Below are 24,617 nucleotides of genomic sequence, written 5' to 3' on the forward strand. Positions count from 1 at the left end.
GAATTACACAAGGTCACACAAATAGTAAACAGTAGAACAAGGTTTGGTACCTAAGTGTTCCAATTCCAAATTCAATCATTTTTCCTCAATTCTGTGTGAACATCTCCCCCTTCCCGTTTCTCTTATTGCCTTCCAAGAAGGCAAGCTTTAATAATTGTGGTATATGTGTCCTGAGGCATTTGGGCATTTTATGCAATCAAAGAAGCTATTAGATCAATAAAGTCATAGATTTGGGAGAGGAGAAACAAGTAAAATGTATGAAATTCCCAAAGTTCAGATGTGACCATATCACTCCTGCAATTTAATGAAGTGAGTTGACTCCTTATTTCCCCTAACATAAAACACCTATGTTTTCCTTGAAAACCTTTTACAAATATTCCACTTTCTAGTAATTTTAAATATTACTCATTTTAATGACCAACTAGCTTCTTACTTCACACTTCATGAGTGTCACTCCATCTGTAATCTCTGTTTCCTTTGGACTAATTGCTGCCCAAACCTAGAATGTGTCCCCTCCTCACTTTACCTTTCAGCATTCTTACTTTCCTTCAAGACAGCTCAGGATCCACATGTAATGTTCCTGCTCAGCTAGCAGCTAGTACCAACCCATCAAATCAGATTCTATCTGTCTATCAATTTATTTAAAATTGATTGATCAACTAATTGTTGTATAATTGTTCAACAGATACCTTTCAAGTTCAAATACTTTGATGACGGTCAGAAATTGAGTTTACACACAGGACATGTTGGTGAAACATGCTTAAAATGAATCTGCAATATTAATATGATCATTGTCACACTGTAAGACAAGAAGAGTATAAAATTAGGTGCCTTTTCCAACTCTTACTAGGGAGAAAATCTTAGCCAAGTGAAAACAGACAAAAATTTTAAAAGATAAAATAACTTCATTACAATTATATTTTTGCTCAGATAATATTAGTAGAGAACTAAAAAAGAGGTTTATAGATTATGTATATATCTACATATACCCATATGTATATGTTAATTTATAAAATTATTTAAGCAAATAGCTTTAAAAAGAAAAATTAAAAATCATCACATAAAACATACAAATATACATTTTAAAAAGACTCCACATTTTACCTCTCACATTGCAGATTGGCAAAGATGAAAGGAAACAAAAGATAGTACCAACCAATGTCAGAGGACCTATGGGAAGATAGGGATGCTGATGCACTATTAAAAGAACCAGGAAATTTTTCAGCTGTTCTAAAATTCAGATAGCGGGCAAGAAAAGTGGCTAAACTGCCTATAGTTTCTTCAGCAATTCCTCTATGGTATGTGTCTCAAGATGGTCAAAAAAAGAAAAAAAGGTCTTATTGTACCAAAAATAATTCACTGCAGCTCCCTCGCTGGTATAAAATAACCAAAAATTTAGTCATGGTCCAAAGATAGATAGCTAATGGAATTTTAAAACACGACAAGATGTGAATGTAATATTATTGAATATTGTTGAGTGATAAGAAATGAGAAATTCAGAGAAACGGAAGTATTTGTACGTTCTGGAAAATAGTAAAATGAGTCAAACCAAATAAAATACAATGTACACAATTCCTACAACAAGCAAGTAAAAAGATAACTAAAAAGAAGGTGGACTCAGCATATTAGAAAAATCAGAGGTGGTTCTAGAAGAGAAATAGTGAGATAAAATATGTTGTCTCTTGACAGAGAAATAAAGAATGACTAGGACAGAATATATATGTATTTCCTGAAATAGTCTTGGGGTCAGTTTTTAGAGTCATATTTACTAATCATAAAAATCATTGGAAAGGGTATTTGGAAAGGGGAGTAACTTATCTGGTGGAAAGAAGAAAGGTCCCAACAAAATTTAAATTTTTGTTTTGTTGAATATTGTCTCCATATGGCTAACCCTTGGGATTCAGTAGCAATATTCAACATTCTAGAATATCAGTTGCTAAAACGAATCAGCCATAATTGATATTTCCTGTCTCTTTTATCTGTTGATGAAAGAATTGTTTTTCTTTATCAAATAGTAACTATACTTATTGTACTTTGGATTTTGCATGTTACTTCCTCTTCAAGCTTCATTTCCTCTTACTCTTCCCTATAGCATGTATTCCACCTGCCAGTGCTGACATGTCAGTTAAGAGAATGATATCATCCTGTTTCCATTGGGCCAATAGGTCATATTATTCATAATTTAGAAACATTTCCAGTTAATCTTCCTAATTTCCCATTTACTTTGTAGTTACTTATAGGCAATTAAGTCCAGTATGTTAATATCCTTTATCTTATATTTTATCTCTCATAGAACTAACTCCCTCTTCTCTCTTATTTTGCATGTTGAGATTATTTGAACTAAGCAAAAGATCCTCCCTTAATGCTCAATTTAAAGCCAACTTAATGAGCCCTGCCAGTTCTGAATGCAACCGGGAGGTTGGTATCCCATCTGGTTAAGTGGAAACCAGAATAACTTCAATCATGAGGACATCTGTTTTGAGAAATCAAAGCTTCAGGAGTCCTAAACTGTCCTCTCTAAGTCATTCAGTCTTCCACTCTTTGCACTTTACTTCTTTCCCTTACTCATATCATATTAGTTGGGTATCCAAGATGACTTCCTTTACCCAACAAATATAATGAAAAATTTAGGTAGACCTTAATGTTCAATTAAAAAAATAATAACAAAAGGGAAATAATGCAAAATCATTGTCAATTTTCTTCTTTTCTTGCCAAGGTTTCTATCCAATTGCTGAATAAAAAAAAAAAGACACTTAAAAGAAGACCTGACTGCTATAGATTATCTTTATATTACATATATAGGGAACACTTATTCATCCATTCATTCATGAAGGCTTTATTAAGTTCCCAAAGCTCTGATCCAGGTATTAAGAGTATCAGTCCTTACAGGTTTCCTTTTGTTTTTCTTTTTGTTTCCACATAAATGTTTAGGAGTTAGAAACTAAAATGCAATACAGGTTTTTTTTTTTTTTAATGCACTGTCACCAAATTGGTATAGACCCTCTTGACCATCTGCCTGCACTATTACAATAGCCTTTTCTCCAGACTTTTCATGCCAACTTCAACCTAAGTTAAGCTCAAACCCTTCTTTAAGGAAGCATAGTCTAGTGGAACTAATGATGGATTTTGAATAAGAGGACATGGGTTTTAACATTGGTCCTGTAACATGCTACTTATAAGATTTGTCAAGTATGAACTTAGTTTTCTCATCTGTAAAATAAAGGGTTTAGAGGTTCACTAAGGACTTCTCTAGCACTAAATTTATAATTTGTTACCTCAATTCTGCAGATATCATCCAATGTCCATGTGAAATATGGTGAGGAGCAAGGTGAGAGAATAAAATAAAAGGACACTGAACAATTAAAATAAGCATCATGAAATTCCGATGCACATGACTCAAAGGAGGTGTAATTAACTCTTTAATGTGCATTTGACGGCACCACTATTCACATGAATGTGAAAATATATGTCATGACTACATGACTGGTAGAGTTAACATGCTATATAGGAACATCAGAGAGAAGGTCCAATGGAAACCACATGATAACATCATCAGAAAACATCCAGAGCCCTGCTGAGTTTTAGACCATTTTAAAAATAATTTCATCTCTAATATTTCCTATATTTTTGAATCATCTTCTCTTTTAATGTATTTGAAATAAGTCCCTAAGTTTTAAGCCATTAAATTATATTTTCTCAAAGAAGAATTTATTTTGCCTGCATTTGATATAGTTCATTCACTCTTCTTGACCTCATTACCTTCCAAGGAAATAATGTAGGTAAAGTACTATGGTAAAATTCTATTTAAAATCAACTATTTTATCAACATCATTATTGCTGGGGATGGAAGCTCAATTCCATGTGGACAGCCTCAGGTGGGTAAAGGTGGGAACTTCTAAATCTTAGAGTTCTCATGAGACCCCCCAGGAAACGACTGGGAATCGAGGTGAACCGAGCTATCTCGTGTATTTCTGCCTCTTCCCGTGAGAGACGTGATGGGAGAGAGCTCTCCCCACCCTCGAGATTGTCCTGGATCTGGGCACACCTAACAGCACGGTATTTAGATGCAAACTATGTGGCTGGAGAGCTTAAGTAGGATCAGGAAAGCCTGAAAGCTCTCTTAGGCGGGAGGGGCGCAGAGCGGACAGGACAGAAGGCTCCGCTTTTCCTCTCTCTTCTCTCCCCTCCCCCTCTCTCCCCACTTACACTTATACTTCCAATCTCTTATTGTAAGATCCTTGCCTCCTTGGGAGATCTTTCCCTCTCCCTCCTAAGGAAGAATCCTCTGCACTTGTAACCAAGACCCTGAAATAAAGCTCAACCCTTGTTCGACTCTAGAACGTCCTTTCTCTCATACGAGCATCCGGCGTGGCCAGCCGAAGACCTCGGGAGGTGAGGTAAGATAAGACCTGGGTAGCCCACAGGCCTCTAGGCCTGGCACATTATCAGTCGTTATCAAATGAGTGTTCAAGTAGGACTAACACCTCTTGTGTGAGAGGTTGCCAAGTACTTTCAATCCATTTTGGTGTCCACCTGATACTTAACTCTTACCTGTGGTTCCAAGAAACTGAAGCATACCTAGTGTCTCCACTCCAGTAAATGCCCCAGTAAATGGGTTAAATCAGGTTAGAGGTAACCTTGCTCATTTTGATTATTGTTCGGATTAATTATATTGGTAATATTATTTACCTTATATTCATTGTACATATTATTGTCCTGATTTTGCTGACTTCCTACCATGTCATGTTCTATAAATCTTCCTAGGCTTCTCTGAGTTTTTCATATTAAGCATTTTTATAGCACACTAATATCCATTTGCATTCATGTACAGCAACTTTCTCAGCTATTCCAAAATTATTTGGAAACTAATCTGGCATTCTTGATTTTATCTTTGTAGTGACCTATCACTGATCTGATAACACAACTTATTCTGAAATGATTAGTATATTACTAACCATAGGGGCAGTGAGGTGGTACAGTGAATAGGGTGCCAGCCCTGAAGCCAGAAAGACTCATCTCCCTGAGTTCAAATCTGGTCTCAGATATTTAGTAGCTATATAATTCTATGCAGGTCACTAACCCTTGTTTGTCTCACCTTCCTCATCTTACCTCCAAGTAAAATTACTTGGAGAAGAAAAGGGCAAACCACTCCAAGACCCAAGAAAGTAAATGGAGTCACAAAGAGTCAGATACAACTAAAACAACTGATATGACTGAAATACAACAACTATGGATAGTCATTTCCTCACATTGAATATCGAATTTTGTAATGCTGTTCACTACTTACCATGCCTAGCATTTTGTGACGCTCTCATTTTAAGAAACATTCATTATTTAAACACTTAATGTTTCAAAGTAGTCTACACGTCCTTATCCACTTTCACTTCTTAATCCTAACCTTTATCTTCCAACCTATCTTTCACTAGCACTGCTTTCTCCTTTAAGTATTTACTAAGTTCCTTCTATGCGCCAGGCATTGTACTAAATGGTTTACAAATATCTGATTTAATCCTCACAATAGCACAAAAGCACTTGTGAGGAGATTATTATAATCATTTTACGGGTAAAGAAACTGAGGCAGATAGACCTCAAGTGACTTTGCCCAGGTCACACAGCTAGTAATTCTGAGTCTAAGTTCGAACTCAAGTTTCCGTGACTCCAGGTCCAGTGTGCTATCTATCCACTGCTCCACTTAGCAACTAATGATGATTTTGCATTAAAATCATGAAATATCAAGCCGTGAACATCTGACAGATCTTTCAAGTTCTTCAAAGAACTTTTCTGTTGCAGATGAAAATATAGAAGAGAATAATGCTAATCAATATTGTAAATTACATAATATACTATTTTAAAACACACTGAAATCAAAACGTATAAGATTCTCAAAGATAAATTCTGGGTTCACACTGTCTAGACTGAGATCTTTTATGTAGAAGAGGACCACAATTAGTGATCTTTTAAAGTATTTTGTTTTTATCTTTGGGAATTTTTTCTTCATTCCTCAGCTCTTGTGACTAATTCAAAGCCCTAAAATGACTTAAAATGTAGATGTTTTTCTCCTTTACCGTTCCTAAATCTAGTGCTAAAAGGGCCAAGTCAACTAACAAGTCACTTGCTTGATGATTATCTGTACGTCTAATTAGAGAACCATGGCGTTTATAAACAAAATTACCCAGAATGGAGGATTTCAACAAAAATGGAGGAAAGAAAGTGTATGGAGAGAGCGGGGAAACTGGAGACACTGGCATTCATAAAGCACAACTGGATCAGATGATTTTTAACTTCTATATTTCAAAAAGAATCTGGCAAGAGAACTCCTGAAGTGAGTGTCTCAAAATCAGTGGCAGCACATTGGAAAGATTTGTCATTTAATACTGTTCTTTCCCAGGACCCAGCAGAGTCACACTGGCCAGAATGGAGCCAATCTTTACCAAAGAGGAGTACCTAGGAAAACCTCAAATATATGAACCTCATTTATTTCCAAACTTCTTTTGTAAGAAATGAGGTCATGTCCTCCAAATTAGAAAATTTCCTGCCTTCCCAGTCCCTCTGAATCTGCTAATGAAATCCATGTCACTCATTCCTTTGGTCCAAGCTTGTTCTTCATATGTTCCTTATATCCACTTATTATCATCTCATGTCACCATGACCCAGTGTGGCAAGACAGAAAAATAGCTTTGGAATCATAAAATCATAGAGCATAGACTTGAAATTGGAAGAGATCTTAGAGACAGTTCAAATCCAAATGTGTAGTTTAAGGAAAAGAGGCTCAGAGAAGCTATGTGACTTACCTAGGGCCACATGGCTACTAAATGTAATTTGAATCCAAGTCTTAATCATTCCAAGCCCATCATTTGTTCCATATTTCACATTACCTAGCAGAGGGAGTCAATTCAAGTATCTTTTCTGAAAATTGATATCTGATTAACCTCTCTGCTTGAGTCTCATCTCTAAAATAAACGGTTGGATTAAATGACCTCCAAAGTCCCTTCCACCTCTAGATCTATGACCATAAATGACAAAGTGACTCTAGGTTCTTTCCCTGAGAACGAAGTATCAGGATTGAGCCTCAGCCTGTTGGCCTAATTCCAACTCTGCAAGTAACTCCAAAAACATGAAGGGATCTTCTTTTTTTTTTTTCCAAATGCTGAAAATAAGAGAAAAGGGGCTGGTGAAGCATCAGTAGTCTTTGCCAACCCACTGAACTTGGTGCTCTTGCCAGAGTGTCTGACACACTTTCCATTTCAAAATGTTTCTTCATTGACCTTTTGCTGTCTACCAGATGCTTCTGTACACATGTAATGTCTTATGAATTTTATAGAGTGAAATAAGCACTGTTTGCTCAGAGACCTCCCTCTTTTGTCAGTGGCCAATTAAAGTCTCCACCCTACCTTGAGAAGCACTTCTCTGTTGGCACCATCTACATTTGGGAGACATTTTATAATTAATCATGAAAACCCTCTGTAGTGTGACCTATTTCAAAGGGTAGTCTGAGTTGGATAATTCTGTTTTCCATGCTGTTTTCATTCCCCTTCAGAAAAAGACACATCTAAAAGAAAGGGAAAAAAATAAGGACATTTAAAATATTCAGATAATGTTTTATGTGTTCAGCACGATATTTTCAAATTACATTTCGAGTTACCACTTAGATTCCTATTGATCATTGACCTATTGACTTGGTATATTTAGAAAGATCTTTTCAAGAAAACCTCTGAGGCAATTGAATTTGAAGTTGTTCCAACGCCTCTGATTTCCACCCCCTCTAGTAGAATTCTCCAAGGCAAATTGAGCAAAATATTTTGCTGGAGGGGATACTTCCCTTTCAAGAAGTATTCCTTTGCCTTGAAAAAATATAAAGGAAAAGAGGAAGAAATCAAAGGCAATGCAGAAAATGTGATAAAATACAAAAAGTTTTATTTTAACATCAGCGTTTGAGACTTCTGACATTCTACTACATAACCAATTATTTTAAAAAAAAATTGGGGACTGATCACATAATTCTGCATGCGGAGTTTTGATTTTTCTTCATTTAAATATTCTTTGTTTTTCCTTTGATGGCATGTCAAGGGAAGAGAATGCCCTTTACTACTTATCTCAGACATCTGCTGCAGGGGAACCTTCTGTTAATTATCCTGACATATATAACCTATGAGATTTTTGGATGAGCTAGGGACTGAGGTAAAACAAAACAAGATTAGCAAAACAAAACAAAAAATTACACTACAGAACCATTTTAACATTAAAAAATACCTAATTTTACTTTTCAATTATTAGCAATTCATTTTCTCATTTTCACAATGCTATGTAAAAATTTAATAACTGATTATTCAGAACATATTTTCAAGACAGATGTTAAGCTAGAAATAGGTATCCAAAGTATGAATGTCTTCTCCATCTCTCATGCTTGAAGTAAAAGCTCATAATGTATTAGGGGAAAATGGCATTGTTTTTTGGGGGAGAAGTAGAGAAAGAGGGACTACAGTGAGAAAAGGCAGGGAGGGTTAGCACCCTCATGCCTTTAAAAGTGTCTCATATTGAAAATAAACAAATGCATGCTATTATTAAGGAGATTTTTGCCTGAAGGAAAAGAGAAGATTTATTCCCAGGAGGTTACTTTATATATCGTGTCGATTGTAGATGGCATAGTTTTACATTTATTGAAATTGCCTTTCCCCTGGGTGCTAAGAAAATGTGCCTAAAGCTATTATCGCATCTATCGACTCTATGGGATTCCATGGATGTGGCTTCCAGCCCCAAGTGGGTTAGAAATGACCTTTATGAGCCAAAGTTCAAGCAGTGAAAGCTCAGAAACAGAGATTAGAGACCCGTCAGTTGCCTGGTAGGATAAAAGTGGAAAATCATATGTGACTCTCAGCTCAGTAACATCAAACAGCCAAGAAATGTTTACTGAATGAACTACACAGTCCCTAATTACACTTTTCCCTTAAGTATTCACATTATCATGGGCAACAAATACCAGGAGAGTCTGGTACAGGAAAGCTTCTAATAAATATGCAACAATTATAGCAGGCATGTTTTTGCACCTTAATTTCTTACAGTAATTATTTTTACTGCAGAGATAAAGCTGCCTTGTTGTCTGTGAAGTCCCCATCCCACTCCTCCACCTCTTAGAATTAACAATGGGCAATTTCAACAAGAATCAAAGCCTTCTCAGACCTGCGTAAACTCAGATTGGAAAGGCACAGACAAGATGTTCCACTTGTACCTTGATCTGTGTAACTTTCTCTTAACCAGGTGACTTTTTTTCCCATTAAAGAGATGGCTTCTTTACTAAACAAGGCTGTAACATCTGACTAGGAGGGGAGTATTGTGAGAAGTGGTACTTGCGAGGCAATTGCAAAACAAGTACAATTACAAATGCATAGCTCACCATTTTCAGGAAGTCAAGATTCTGCTATGTCTGCAGGTATAACTCCTATGAAAATGGGCTGACTGGGAATGATGACTGAAGAGGGATCAGTTCCCTCACTCTTATACTCCCCCTCCCCTAGCCTTCAATATTTTAATGGGTAACCCCTTGGCACTGGATATTCTTCTTCTCACAGCTGAATATTTACTGCATACCATTTTGATGTATCATTTGAAAAGTATTAGCCCACTGAGTCTTGTCATGATTTACAGGATAGAGTAGTAGATGATTTGGGAGCAGTTGTATCCTGTTCTTTTATGGAAATAAAAGGAATAAATTAGAGTAATTGACTAACAACAGAGGATGGAAAAATAACCATTGTAAAACTTAGACTGAGAGGGAAAAAATTAAGTGCATCAATCTGGGACAGAGAAGTCCTATTACTTGAACAGCTGAATATTTTTTATTGCTACTCAAAACCAGTTTCACTGTGTTACTTTTGTTTTTAAGAGTTGGAGACCAAAATGATTTCCTGCATTGTTGACCCCAATTGTGGAAGAGTTTAATTAGGTTTAGACTCAGTATTACCTCAAAGCAGATTTTTAGATTTCTACTTTGTTTTCCATTCCTTCAGTTTTCTCTTTCTTTTCCTTTCTTTTTGTTTCTTCTTGATTTTTTCTTTTCCTTTCTCATTCTTTTTTTTCTTTTTCTGTTTTCTCACTTTCCCCTTTCCTTTCTTCACTCTTTCCTTCTTTCTTTTTTTATGCTAATTTCCCTATAGTGTAATATAACTTTCATTCTTCAGTAATCCCAAATTGTGCAACATTATAATATAATCTTATTTTTATATTAAAATAGAGGATGACACAGTCTGTAATGAATTAGACAACCAACTGAAACCTGATGATTTTTTTAAACCTGTGTTGGCATTATGTGCCCATGAGCACAATTCAAATTGATCTCCCTGTATTTTACATCTTTACATAAACAGATTATGAGGAACACTGATAAAACTTTGAGTAACTGTAAATTGTGGGAAAAAAAAGTATCTTCATTTTTAATAAATGGAAAAAAGAGCTATTACACTTGTATTTCAAATCAAACCTAGATTGGAAACATTCTTTAACATTCTGAATCATGACACTCTGTTAAGAGAAAGGACTTTGACTACTCAAAATGATCAACCTGCAGCCAAAGTTTTGTCTCTTTTGGTATGGCCATTGAATTAAATTATGCGTGAATTTCTCAGCAAAGGAATTGTCATGGCAAAAGGCAGAAAGGGAAAGAGAAGGGTACAACTGAGCAACCACATGTTTTGCTCAATCATGTAGCTTAAATTTGACATTTGACAAAAGATTACAGATGTAAAATAATTTTAACATAATTTTCATGACTTTATGAAAGAAAAAAAGTACCAGTAATAATTTACATTGAATAAAAATACCACCTTCGTTTTAGTCATTTCTGAGAAACACTAGTAATGTTTGCTGTAGAACAGTAATATGAGTGACAGCATATAAACTTCACTTAAATACAGTTCAGGATAAACAAAAAAAATTAAACACTAGCTCTACTGATGGCCATTTTTGATTTACACATTCATTTAATAATGATTTATGTTTTTACCTCTTATGTGCAAAGTAGTCAGCAAGGCATGAGAATAAATAAGACCCAGCTGCTGTGTTCATGGAGCTTATAATATGTTAGGCAGAAAATGATAAAAATACAAATATGTAAGGATATGATAAATGTAACAATAACCATAATGTACTTCACAAAAGTCATATTCAAGTATATTCCAAGTTGTAGGCTGTCTCTTCTATCTAAGAACCATCCAAAGTTCAGGAAGTATCTTCACCAGAAGGGAATCAGTGGGCATATGAATTCTTTTTCCATCATAAGCCATCCAAAAATATAGGCATAAAATTGTCCTTGATCCTCCTTTCTCTTATCCTGCTTTCACAGAAATAATGATGGAGTGATAGAAAAGATACTATGTGGTGCTTTTACTACAGTTTTTAAGTAGTGATCTACCAACAAACAATGAGTAGATGAAAGACGTGAGTCATATCAATACTGGCAAGGAAATTGCAGTTAAATGGAAAATCAGATAAATGCTTCTTCTCAAAGAATCAAACAATGGAGTTGGTGTGGTTGGTTTCATCATATATACAAAATCCAAAAGAAACATCATTTCATGGAACACTGGTATGTTTCACTTTAATATACTCTATGATGACCAAAGCCAAAGAGATCACGACAAAGAATAAAAGATCATACATAGATCAAGAACTGGAAATGACCTCAGAAGACAGAAAATCATGAACAATATGAAATCATCAAACTTTGAAGTAGTTGTGAGGAAAATCAGTCTAAAGAAAATACAGCAAGAAATGCAATAAACTGGGGTTGGAGACAAGATGGCAGAGTAGAAGGATGGACCTGCTCTAGCTCTACCTCTATACCCCATAAAATACCTATAAAAAGGACTCTAAACAAATTCTAGAGCAGCAGAAGCCCCAAAACAACAGAGCAAAAGATATTTCCAGTCCAAAACAGGAAAGGTCTATTGCACTGGCTCAGATCAGAGCACAGTCCAGTGTCAGCCATGTCAGGCACAGCTTGGACAGGACTGGAGCAGTCTTCAGGTCATGGAATCATGTGCAGCAGTTCTCAGATTTCTCAACCCAGAAATGTCAAAGACAGCTTCAAAGGTAAGTGAGAAAGCTCTTTCATCTGGGTGAGAAGGGAGCCCAGTGTGGCCACACCCCAGAAACAGGGCAGTAACAGCCACTGCAGCAGCAGCATCCACTTTTGGAGCCCTCAGCTTATAAAACCTGGGGAAGTCAAGCAGCTGATCTGGGTCTAAGTCCTGAATGGTGGCCTTGGGATAAGGAGGAGCACTGACTTGATAGAGGTGCTAAAGGCTCTGGAGAGGGAATAATACTCACAGATCCTGGGCAGAAAGGAGTATTTATGACTGCTCATATACCAGAGTACAAGTCAGGAGAGGAGAAAACAACTCTCCCTTGGTTGTGCCACCTTGGAGGAACGAAGAACTTACAGGTCCCTAGAATATACCCTCCACATGACAAAGGATTCAAAAGTGCAGTAACTGGCTATAAAAATTTCCCACAAAGAGAAAAAATAAGACATAGGTTACTTTCTTGTTGAACAGGTATTTTCTTCCATTCTTTAGGATGAGGAAGAACAAAGCATACCATAAGAGAAGGACATAAAAATCAAGGCTTCTACATTCAAAAACTCCAAAACATGTATGCAATGGTCTCAGGTAATAGAAGAGTTCAATAAGGATTCTGAAAATGAAGTAAGAGAGGTAGAGGAAAAATTGTTAAGATAAATGAGAGTGATGCAAGAAAATCATGAAAAGGGAGCTTGCTAAAGGAGACACAAAAATGCTGAAGAAAATAACACCCTAAAAAATAGACTAACCCAAATGGCAAAAGAGGTCCAGAGAGCCAATGAGAAGAAGAATGCTTTAAAAAGCAGAATAGGGCAAAAGGAAAAGGGGGTTCAAAAGCTCACTGAAGAAAATAGTTCTTTAAAAATTAGAATGGAGCATATGGAAGCTAATGACTTTATGAGAAACCAAGAAATTACAAAACAAAATTAAAAAAAATTAAAAAAAATTGAAGACAATGTGAAATATCTCATTGGAAAAACAACTGACCTGGAAAATAGATCCAGGAAGGACAATTTAAAAATTATGGGACTATCTGAAAATCATGATCAAAAAAGGCCAGAGACATCATCTTTCATGGAATTATCAAGGAAAACTGCCCTGATATTCTAGAACCAGAGGGTAAAATAAACACTGAAAGTATCCAGTGATCACCTCCTGAAAGAGATCTGAAAATAAAAACTCTTAGGAATATTGTAGCCAAATTCCAGAGTTCTCAGGTCAATGAGAAAATATTGCAAGCAGCCAGAAAAAAATAGTTCAAGTATTGTGCAAATATAATCAGGTTAACACAAAATCTAGCAGCTTCTACATTAAAGGATTAAAAAGCTTGGAATACAATATTCCAGAAGTCAAGGGAACTAGGATTAAAACCAAGAATCACCTACCCAGCAAAACTGAGTATAATACTTCAGGGGAAAAATTGTCATTCAATGAAATAGAGGACATTCAAGCTTTCTTGATGACAAGACCAGAGATTAATAGAAAATTTGACTTCCAAACATAAAAATCAAGAGAAGCATGAAAAGGTAAACAGGAAATACAAGTTATAAGGGACTTACTAAAGTTGAACTGTTTACATTCTTACATGGAAAAATAATATTTGTAACTCTTGATATTTTTCTCAGTATTTGGGTAGTTGGAGGCATTATACACATATAGATATACAGGGTGAGTTGATTAAGGGTTGAGAGAGGAATATATTGGGAGGAGAAAGGGAAAAACAAAATGGGGCAAATGATCTCATAAAAGAGACAACAAAAAGTTATTTCAAAGGACGGGGAAAGGGGAGAGGTGAGAGGGAAAAAGTGAAATTTACTCTCGTCACTTTTGGCTTAAGGAGGTATGAAAATCTATGTTGTGCCACAGGAATGTAGGGAGAAGGGAAGAAGTTGGGTGTTGTGGAGATGATAGAAGAGAGTCAAATGGAAGGAGAAAGTAATTAGAAGTAAACACTTTTGGGAATGGACAAGGTCAAAAGAGAGAATGAATAAATGGGGAGCAGGATACGATGGAGGGAAATATTGTTAATCTTTCACAACATGACTAGTATGGACTTCTTTTGCATAACTACATATTTACACCCTATATTGAGTTGCCTTCTCAGTGGGAATGCATGAAGAGGCAGGAGGGAGAAAAGTTGGAACTCAAAGTTTTAGAAACGGATGTTGAGAATTGTTTTTGGGTGCCACAGGGAAATAAGAAATACAGGTAATGGGGCATAGAAAACTATCTTGCCTTACAAGAAAATATAAAAGATGGGGATAAGGGAAGGGTGGGGTGTGAAAAGGAGGGCAGATTAAAGGAATAGGTAATCAGGATTCATGATGTCTTGGGGTGGGGTAGGGGAGAGATGGGGAGAAAATTTGTACTCAAAATCTTGTGAAAATGAATGTTGAAAATTAAAAACAAATAAATACATTTTAAAAAATAAAAAATCGGTAAATTGAGAAAAAAGAAATATAATAAACCATATCATCTTAATAGAATTTTACTTAAAACTGGACTGATGACAATAGTCTAGGATTCACACTTTATAGATGAAAATGTGGATAATTTCAGCAACTGTTGTAGAAAATTAATAATAGTCATAATTCCTGCCATTTATGTAGAGGTTTGAAGTTTTGAAAGTGCTTGACAAATATTCCCTCATTTTATCCTCATGGCAATCAGGGAGGTAGGTGGCATTATTATCATCATTTTACGGATGAGGAAGCAGAGATAGACAGAAATTAAGTGACTTGCCCAAACTCACACACCTAGTAAATGTCTGAGATTGCATTTTAAATAAGGTCTTCATGACTCCAGATACAATGCTGTCTTCATTTTCCCACCTACCTGCCCCAAGGAGGATAGAAATTCAATATAGATATTAATAGGAGTTCCACCTACCTTATCCAAACAAAATATACTCCTATAATATGTGATATCATTGTAAAGTTAAATGCTATAGATTTCAGTGAAATGAATTCTTGAAGAAGGATACTACACCTCCCTCATTTCCTTGGATATGTAGGCCAATTTTTGATGTGAGATTTTTTATACAGTCTGTCCTCAAGGCCTGGAATTTATTCTCTCCTCCCCTATAGCTTTATGAATTTCAAATAGCTTTCAAAGCCCAACCCTGGAGTACCTTCTATGTAAGACCCTCCTGGATCTCCTCTCCATTCTCAGCTGCCAGTATCTTCCAAAATCCTGTATATATTTTCAATATATTCATTTATATGTATACTGTCTTCCCAAAAGAGTAAACATGTAAAAGCTGAAATGGTTACATTTTTGTCTTAATAACAGTTATGCTTAGTCCAGTTTCTGGCACATAAGTGTTTAATAAATAGCACTGAGTGATTGAATGATTAGAATATTGCATTTGTTGGTTTTACTTGACTTGTCATATTATCATACTGTTGAGAGGCAGTAGAGTATGGAGAAAGAAATTCAAATATAATTGATATATCAATAACATTTTTTAAAAAGCCAAAGAAATCCAGGATGTATATGTACTGGGCACAAAGCATCATAACAAGTCAAGTTGACTCTATTTTAATATAGAACAAGTGATTTATTATGTGAATATAAATTTAGAGGCAGTTGTGAGAATTCAGATGATTAAAGAAAAGGTCAAAATCAGAATCTACATCTGAAAAAGGATAAAGGTAAAACAGCAAGAATATGTGGAATTACGATAGCGGTGAATAAAGGTATTTGAACCAGATGATGCACTTGGAAACCAGGAAATGAATAGTGCAAAGACACTGACTGATTATCAAAGGAAATATGGTGCATTAGAACAAAAATATGGTCTTAAAATCAGCAGACCTGAGTAAAACTATACCTCTATGAAATAAATCATTTTAACTCTCCAGACTTCCATTTCCTTACATTTAAAATAAGGAACTTGGACTACATTGGCTCTCAGATCCTTTAGAGCTCTAAATCTATGATCCTATAAACACAATGACTGGCACAGAGTAAGCACTTAATGAATTATTGTTGTTTACTTATTCTACCTATATACCTAATCGTCACTTCTTTATAGTAGATAAATTGATGTGGCAGTATTTCTTTGTCACCTCAAGATTAACAAAGCATTTTACCTGTATTATTTTACCCGCTCTTCACAGTCCTGTGTTAGGAAGGAAAATGAGGTTCAGAGATGTTAAATGACTTCTTGGTGGCCCAGGTCATTAGTGCTGGAGACGGTACTTAACTCTACACCTCTCTTGACTACAAATTGTGTATCTACTGCATCTATCATACCATGATTTCTATGGAAATAGTTGCTGTAACTGACTCCAGAAGAATATAAAATGACAAAAGGGCAAAGACACATTCTGTCCTTAGAAAGTTGAAAGATAGGCTAATAAGGTACTGCATTAGTTTAGTGTATGAGCTCATTTGCAAAACATTACAGAGGAAGGTGCTAGACATCAAAAAAACTGAAAAGCAGTCATAAGGAAAGTCAGCCTGAAGAAAGCCTGGTATGACACACAGTAAGCCATATCATCCTAACCGAATTTTTAGATAAAATTGGAATGATGGCAATAAACGTGAAATGGAAAAAAATTGCCATTGTTCATAAAGCTATCTGTCCTTATCTCTGATGAAAATGGAAGCACTACATAGTGACACTCAGTATATCAGTACTTGATATGCTACATAAGTATATGGAAAAACAAGTGGCCAAAAGCAACTTGGAAACAAAATAATGTGTGCCAAATATGCTTTCTGAGTGCATGAACTATTTTATTTTTCATATTTGCAACCCTGGTTACCTGGAAGAACATCTGATTCAGGGGAGGTTTGTAATAAATACTTGTTCATTTCTGATGATGAAATCTGTATTGGTGGCAATGATAATTTTAAAGGAAGAATATTCAAGATAATTCAAAAAATAGAAAATCCCAAAAGAATAGAAAAGATCAGACAGTGATATTTCCCTGCAGAATATCACTGATATCAGATAGTGATACTTTAAAAAAGTTCAGTTATTACCACCTATGCCTTTTATCTCTATAAAATATTTATTAATATAATCCAAGTGTATAATTGTAGTAGCCTTGATTGGAATGCTGAGAGGTAATAGACAGATGATCATAGATGATTTTCTACCTTAGATTACATTTTCAGAACCATATCACTGTCTGAGAAGCAAACAGAACACAAGAACCTGCTTTGTTCTTTGGTTAATAAATTAGTTTTGAATTGGTATAGCAAAATATAGGTTCTCTTCTAACCAGTGGTGTGCTGGCAAATATTTAACAACTGGTTCTCCAGTTTAAAAAAATACACTGAAAAACTATTTTAACTCAATATTATGTTTTTCAATTACATATAAAGTTAGTTTTCAATATTAATTTTTTATGGTTTTTGAGGTCCATATTTTCCCCCTCCCTCTTTGTTCTCCTTCATTCCCAAGACAGCAAGCAATGTGACATATATTGTCCATGTACAATCATATTAAAAGTTGTGAGAGAAGAATAGGAATAAAAGGAAAAAAGTGGGACAGAACCTTGATGGCAGAGTGAAAGCACAGACTCACCTGAGCTCTTCCACAAACTCCTTCAGATGCCTCTACAAAGTGCATCTGAACAAATTTTGGAGTGTCACAATCCACTAGGTGACAAAGTGTTGCAGATTTCCAGCCCAGGACAGCCCTGAAAGTTGATGAGAAGAATCTGTTGCATGGAGCTGGGGGAGCACAGAGCACGCAGGCTGCACCATCTCAGACTTGGTCACAGCCATCTCAGAGCAGCAATGGCCCAGGCATCTTGAATAAGAAGCATCAGTGTGGATTCCCAAACCTTTCAGCTCAGGAGGAGAGTCCAGTGGAACTAAGTGAGAGAGAAGCACAGGGCTTGTGGTAACAGCAGAAACCACTCCTTAAGCAGTAAGTCCATGGACAAAATGTTTGAAAGTCACTTACTTGAACTTCCAAGATGCAAAGTGGTAAACTGTAATTGTTCTCACCCTCCCCTCGTTGATGTCAAAAAAAAGAGAGAGAGAGAGGGAATATTGCCCATGGAAAAATCCTGGAATAGTGGAGCCATCAAATGGGGTAAATAGTCTTTTAGCTTGGAGGCTAGGGAGACCCTTTTCACCTTCTTGCTGGGGTGAAGTGGACCAGTGAAGGACAAGAAGCATCCCAACAAGAACCACCTAAGTGGACCAACAGAAGAGCCTGAGCCCCAAGGGGGTGGAGATAGTAAGTGCCAAAACCAGGCCACCAGATGTGCCTGAGCACAGCCAAGGCAATTGGGCAGACATCAGCATAGATGGAGGTTCACCAAACATCAATCCTACCTATGCTCTAGTGCAGACCTAGGGGAGGAGAAGACCTCCCACAACCAGACTCTCCCCCGCCGACATCACACACAAGGATGTTCAGTGTAACCCAGGGGAAATTCAGAAATACTTCACCTCCCCTCAGCCTTGGAACACACCAGCTAACTCAGAACCAGATAAGCTGAAGCAATATTTCACTTCTAGCTGAAAGAACCAGAGCCACAACACACAAAGCCAGAAACCACCCCCCAAACTCCCAACATAAGAAATATGGGATAGAGGCCCCTGTGCCCCAGAAGCAGAGACTGACTTTAAAAGCCAGAAAAAAGGCAATCACCATGAGCAAGAAGCAAATCAGAAAAACAAAGATCATAGAATCTTACATGGGGAAAGGCAAGAACAAAATATGAATTCAGATGATGACTGCATTGACACAATACTCACTTCTGAAACCTCAAAAGGGAAGATGAACTGGTCTCAAGGCCAAAGGGCATTCTTGTAAGAAGAGCTCAAGAAGAATTTTAAAAGCCAAATTATAGAGGTAAAAGAAAAATTGTCCAATGATATTAAAAATACAATTGGCAAAATTAAAAAAAGAATTCACTGAAGAGAATAGGTCCTTAAAAAGGAAAACTGGCCAGAGGGACAAGAAGGTACAAAACTTAACTGGAAAAATTGATCAAATAGAAAAAGAAGTACAAAAGTTAACTGAAGAAAACATTTTGTTAAAAATTAGAATTGGGCAAGTAGAAGCTAATGACACTCTGAGGCATCAAGAGTCAGTTAAACAAAATCTAAAGAAAGAAAAAATATAAGAAAAAGTAAAATATTTTATTGAAAAAAACAGCTAATCTGGAAAACATATCCAGGACAGAAACATCTAAGAATTACTGATCTCCTAGAAATTCATGATGACAAAAAGAGCCAGGACAATATCTTCCAAGAAATAATCAACTACCCTGAAGTCATAGATCCAGAAGGAAAAGAGTCACCGAAAGAATCTACTGATTACTTCCTGAAAGGGACACCAAATTGAAAATGCCAAGCAATATTTTTGCCAAATTCCAGAACTATCATATCAAGGAGAAAATACTAGAAGTAGCCAAAAAAAAAAACAATTCAAATACCTAAGAACAACAGGCAAGATCACACCAGACCTTGCAGCTTCTGCATTAAAAGATTAGAAGGATTGGAATATGACATTGTGTAAGGCAAAGAAATTGGACTACAACCAAGGGTCAATTACCCAGCAAAACTGAGCATAATATTTCAGGAAAGAAGATGAATGTTTGATGAAATAAAGGATTTCCAGTCTATCCTGATAAAATGGACAGAGCTCAATAGAAAAATTTGATCTTCAAATACAAGACTCAAGAGAGGCATAAAAAGGTACACAGGGAAAAAAAGTTATTCAATATGGGCAAACTGTTTACATCCCTAGATTGGGGCATGATACTTGTTAATCTTGAGAAGTGTATATTTATTACTACATTTATAAAGGATATATATAGAGTGGGTACAAATTAACTGATGCAAAGATAAAAGATGCAATTAAAGGTTGTGAAGGGATTGTAATGGGAGAAGAGGAAAGGAGGAGACAGAAAAGCGTAAATTACATCACATGAAAAGGCACAAACACGTAGCAGAGGAAAGGAAGGTAGAGAGATGAGCATTGCTTGAGTTTTACTTATATCTGATTTGGTTCAAAGTTCAATATAGAAATTTAAGTTGCCCTATAGGCAGTAGGAGGGGAAAGGTGAAAGAAAAGGGAAGGGTGACTAGAAGGGAGTGAATAAGTAGTAAAAGAAAGGGAGGGGGGATGATAGAAGGGAGGGAAGACTGAGGGATTCGGTGGTCAAAAGGAAAAATATAAATGGGGGGGCGGGATGGGTTAGAGAAACACAGATAGCAATCATGACTTTGAATGTGAATGAGATGAACTTTCCCATAAAACAGAGGCAGGTAGCAGAATGGATTAAAAAACATAATCCTTCAATATGTTGCTTACAAGAGACACATTTGAAACAGGTAGATACACTCAGGGTAAAAGTAAAAGGCAGGAATGGAATTTATTATGCTTCAGGCAATGTAAAAAAAAAGCAGAGGTAGCAATATTAATCTCAGACAAAGCAAAAGCAAAACATTGATCTTATCAAAAGAGAAGGAAGAAAACTGTATTCTACTAAAAGGCACCATTGAAAATGAGATAATATCATTATTAAATATATATATATATGTATGAAGTGGTATAGCATTTAAATTCTTAGAGAAAACAGGGGAATTACAGGAAGAAATAGACAGCAAAAAGCATACTAATGGGGGACCTCAACCTGCCCCTCTCTGAATTTGATACATCCAACCTCAAAATAAACAAGAAAGGAGTTAAGGAGGTGAATAGAATTCTGGAAAAGGTAGGTATGATAGGCCTCTGGAGAAAACTGAATGCAGATAGAAAGGAATATACATTTTACTCAGTGGTACATGTCACGTCCACCAAAATTGATCACATAAAAGGGCATAAAAACCTCACAATTCAGTGGAGAAAGGCAAAGATAGGCAATGCATCTTTTCCAGAATATGATGCTATACAAATACATGTAATAAAGACCCATGGAAAGATTGACCAAAAATTAATTGGAAACTAAATAATCTAATCCTAAAGAATGAGAGTGTCAAACAACAAATCATAGAAATAATCAATAATTTCATTCAAGAGAATGAAAATTATGAAATGCAGTGAAAAGAGTTTTTAGAAGATGTTTTGTATCTCTGAATGCTTACATGAATAAAATAGAGAAAGAGTAGATCAAAGAATTGGGCATGAAACTGAAAAAACTAGAAAAAGAAGAAATTGAAAATCCCCAATTAAATATCAAATTAGAAATACTGAAAACCAAAGGAAAGATTAATAAAATTAAAATTAAGGAAAGTATTGAACTAATAAATAAAACTAAAAGCTGGTTTTGTGGGGAAAATAATAAAATTGATGAGTTTTGGTCAATTTGATTAAAAAAAGAAAGAAGAAACTCAAATTAAAAGCATCAAAACTGCAAAGGGTCAACTCACTTCCAATGAAGAAGAAGTTGAAACAATAATTAAAAATTACTTTTCCCAAATATATGCCCATAAATTTGGCAATCTTAGTGAAATGGATGAATATTTACAAAAATATAAAGTTTCTGGATTAATAGAAGAATAAGTAAAATACTTATATAGCCCCTCTCAGAAAAAGAAGTTCACAATCCATCAATGAGCTCCCTGGGAAAAAAAATCTCCATGACCAAATGGATTTACAAGGAAATCCTATCAAAAAATTGAAGAACAGTTAATTCCATTACTATGTAGATTATTTGGGGAAACTGGTGAAGAAGTCCTACAAAATTCCTTTTTATGACATAAATGTGGTGCTGATATCCAAACCAGAAAGAGCCAAAACATAGAAAGAAAATTACAGACCAATTTCTCTAATGCATATAGCTGCAAAATTTTTTAAGATATTAGCAACTTATCAAGAGAATAATATATTTTGATCAGGTAGAATTCATACTAGGAATACAGGGCTGGTTCAATATCAGGAAGAGTATCATCACTATCGATATCAACAACAAAACTAACAGAAATCATATGATTATTTCAATAGATGCAGAAAAAGCTTTTGACAAAATACAACACCCATTCCTATTGAAAACATTGGAGAGCATAGGAATAAATGGAGCCTTCCTCAAAATAATAAATAATATCTACCTAAAACCATCAGTAAACGTTATAAGTAATGGGGATTAGTTAGATGCATTTCCAATAAAATCAGGGATGAAATATGGATGTCCATTATCACCACTGCTATTCAATATCATACTAGAAATATTAACTGTGGCAATAAGAAAAGCAAAAGAAATTGAAGCAATTTGACAAAGAAGAAACTAAGTTATCACTCTTTGCAGAAGATTATGATGATATACTTAGAAAATTCCAGAGAATCAAGTAAAAAACTAATAAACAACTTTGGCAAAGTTGCAAGACTCAAAATAAAGTCACATAAATCATGGGCATTTCTATACATTACTAACAAAGCCCAACAGCAAGAGATGGAGAAATTTCATTTAAAGTTATGGTAAATACCATAAAATATTTGGGAGTCTACCTTCCAAAACAAATCCAGGCCCTATATGAGCACAGTTACAAAACACTTTTCACATGAATAAAACCAGATCTAAATGATTGGGAAAACATCAGTTGCCTGTAGGTGAGCCAAGATAACATAATAAAATTGACAATTCTACCCATTTACTTATTCAGTGCCATGTCAAACTACCAAAAATTATTTTCTAGAGCTAGAAAAAGCAATATGAAAATTCATCTGAAAGAATAAATGTCCAGAATATCAAGGGGATTAATGAAAAGAAATGCTAAGGAAGGTGGCTTAGTCATACCAGATCTCAAATTGTATTATAAATCAACAGTCATCAAAACCACTTGGTACATGGTAAATATCAAGCTACCTGGTAAGAAATAGATCAGTAGATCAATGGAATAGGTTAGGTTCACAAGACACAGAAGTCAATGATTATAGCAGCCTGCCATTTAGTAAACCCCAGGACCCCAGCTTCTTGGATAAGAACTCACTATTTGACAAAAACTGTTGGGAAAACTAGAAAATAGTGTGTCAGAAACTGGGCATAAACCAATGACTGACAATGTATATCAGAACAAAGTCCAAATGGGAACACAATTTGGGTATAAAGGCTGATACTATAAACAAAGTAGAGGAGCAAGGAATAGGGCTTTATTGGTCAGATTTATGGAGAATGGAGAAATTTATGACCAAACAAAGATAGAGAACATTATGAAATGCAAAATGAATAATTTTGATTACATTAAATTTAAAAGTTTTTGTACAAACAAACCCAATGCAACCAAGTTTAGGAGGGAATAAGATAACTAGGAAAGACTTTTTACAACTAGTGTCTGTGATAAAGACCTCATTTGAACTAAGGAGTTCAAATTTACAGGAGTACAAATCATTCTCCAACTGATAAATGGTCAAAGGATATGAACAGGCAGTTTTCAGAGGAAGAAATTAAAGCTATGTATAGTCCTATGAATAAATGCTCTAAATCACTATTGATTAGACATATAAGTCAAAACAATTCTGAGGTACCACATCACACCACTCAGATTGGCTAACATGACAAAAGAGGAAAATGAAAACATGTTGGAGAAGATGTGGGAGAGTTGGAACATCAATTCATTGCTGCTCTAGCAGTGAGCTGATCCAACTATTCTAGAGAGGAACTTGGAACTATAGCCAAAGGGCTATAAAAATGTGCATACCCTTTGACCCAGCAATACTGCTTCTAGGTCTGTCTCCAAAAGAGATCATAAAAATGGAAAAAGGACCCACATCTATAAAAATATTTATAGCAACTCTTTTTGTGGTGGCCAAGAACAAAAATTGAAGGTACGCCCATCAATTGGGGAATGACTGAACAAGTCATCATTTATGAATGCAATGAAATACTATTGTACTATAAGAGATGATGAAGAGGAAGACTTCAGTGAAGTCTGGAAAGACTTATATGAACTAATGCTGAGTGAAAGGAGCAGAACCAGGAGAACCAGGAGACTTCATTGCAATGCAAGGACTTAAAAAATTCCCAATGGTCTCTTGAGGCAAAATGCCTTCCACATTCCAACTGTTGAATTTGATCACAGAATGAAGCAAACCATTTTCTTTTGTATTATGTTTTGTTTTGTTTTATGATTTCTCCCATTCATTTTAATTCTTCTATGCAAGATGATGAAGGTGAAAATGTATTTAATAGGAACGTATGTGTAGAATCTGTATAAAATTGCATACCATCCCAAGGAGACAGTGGTGAAGGAGGGAAAGAGAGGGGAAAATATCTAAGATATATGAAAGTGATTGTAGAACGCTGAAAACAAATAAAATAATTTAATTAAAAAAGAGAAGTGATGAACAGCAGACTTCAGAAAAACCTGGAATGACTTAGATGAACTGATGCTGAATGAAATGAGCAGTATCAGGATGATATTGCACACAGTAGCAGCCACAGTGTGCAAGGACTGTTTGTAATATATTTAACCCTTCACAGAAATGCAAGGAGTTAAAACATTTCCAAAAGACTCTTGATAGAAAATGCCATCCACATCCAGAGAAAGAATTATATAGTCAGAACTCAGAATGAAACAGACAATATTTTATTTTGTAATCTTGTTTTCTTCCTCATGGTTTCTCCTATT

The sequence above is a fragment of the Notamacropus eugenii genome, chromosome 7 (assembly GCF_028372415.1).
Source record: "Notamacropus eugenii isolate mMacEug1 chromosome 7, mMacEug1.pri_v2, whole genome shotgun sequence".
NCBI lineage: Eukaryota > Metazoa > Chordata > Mammalia > Diprotodontia > Macropodidae > Notamacropus > Notamacropus eugenii.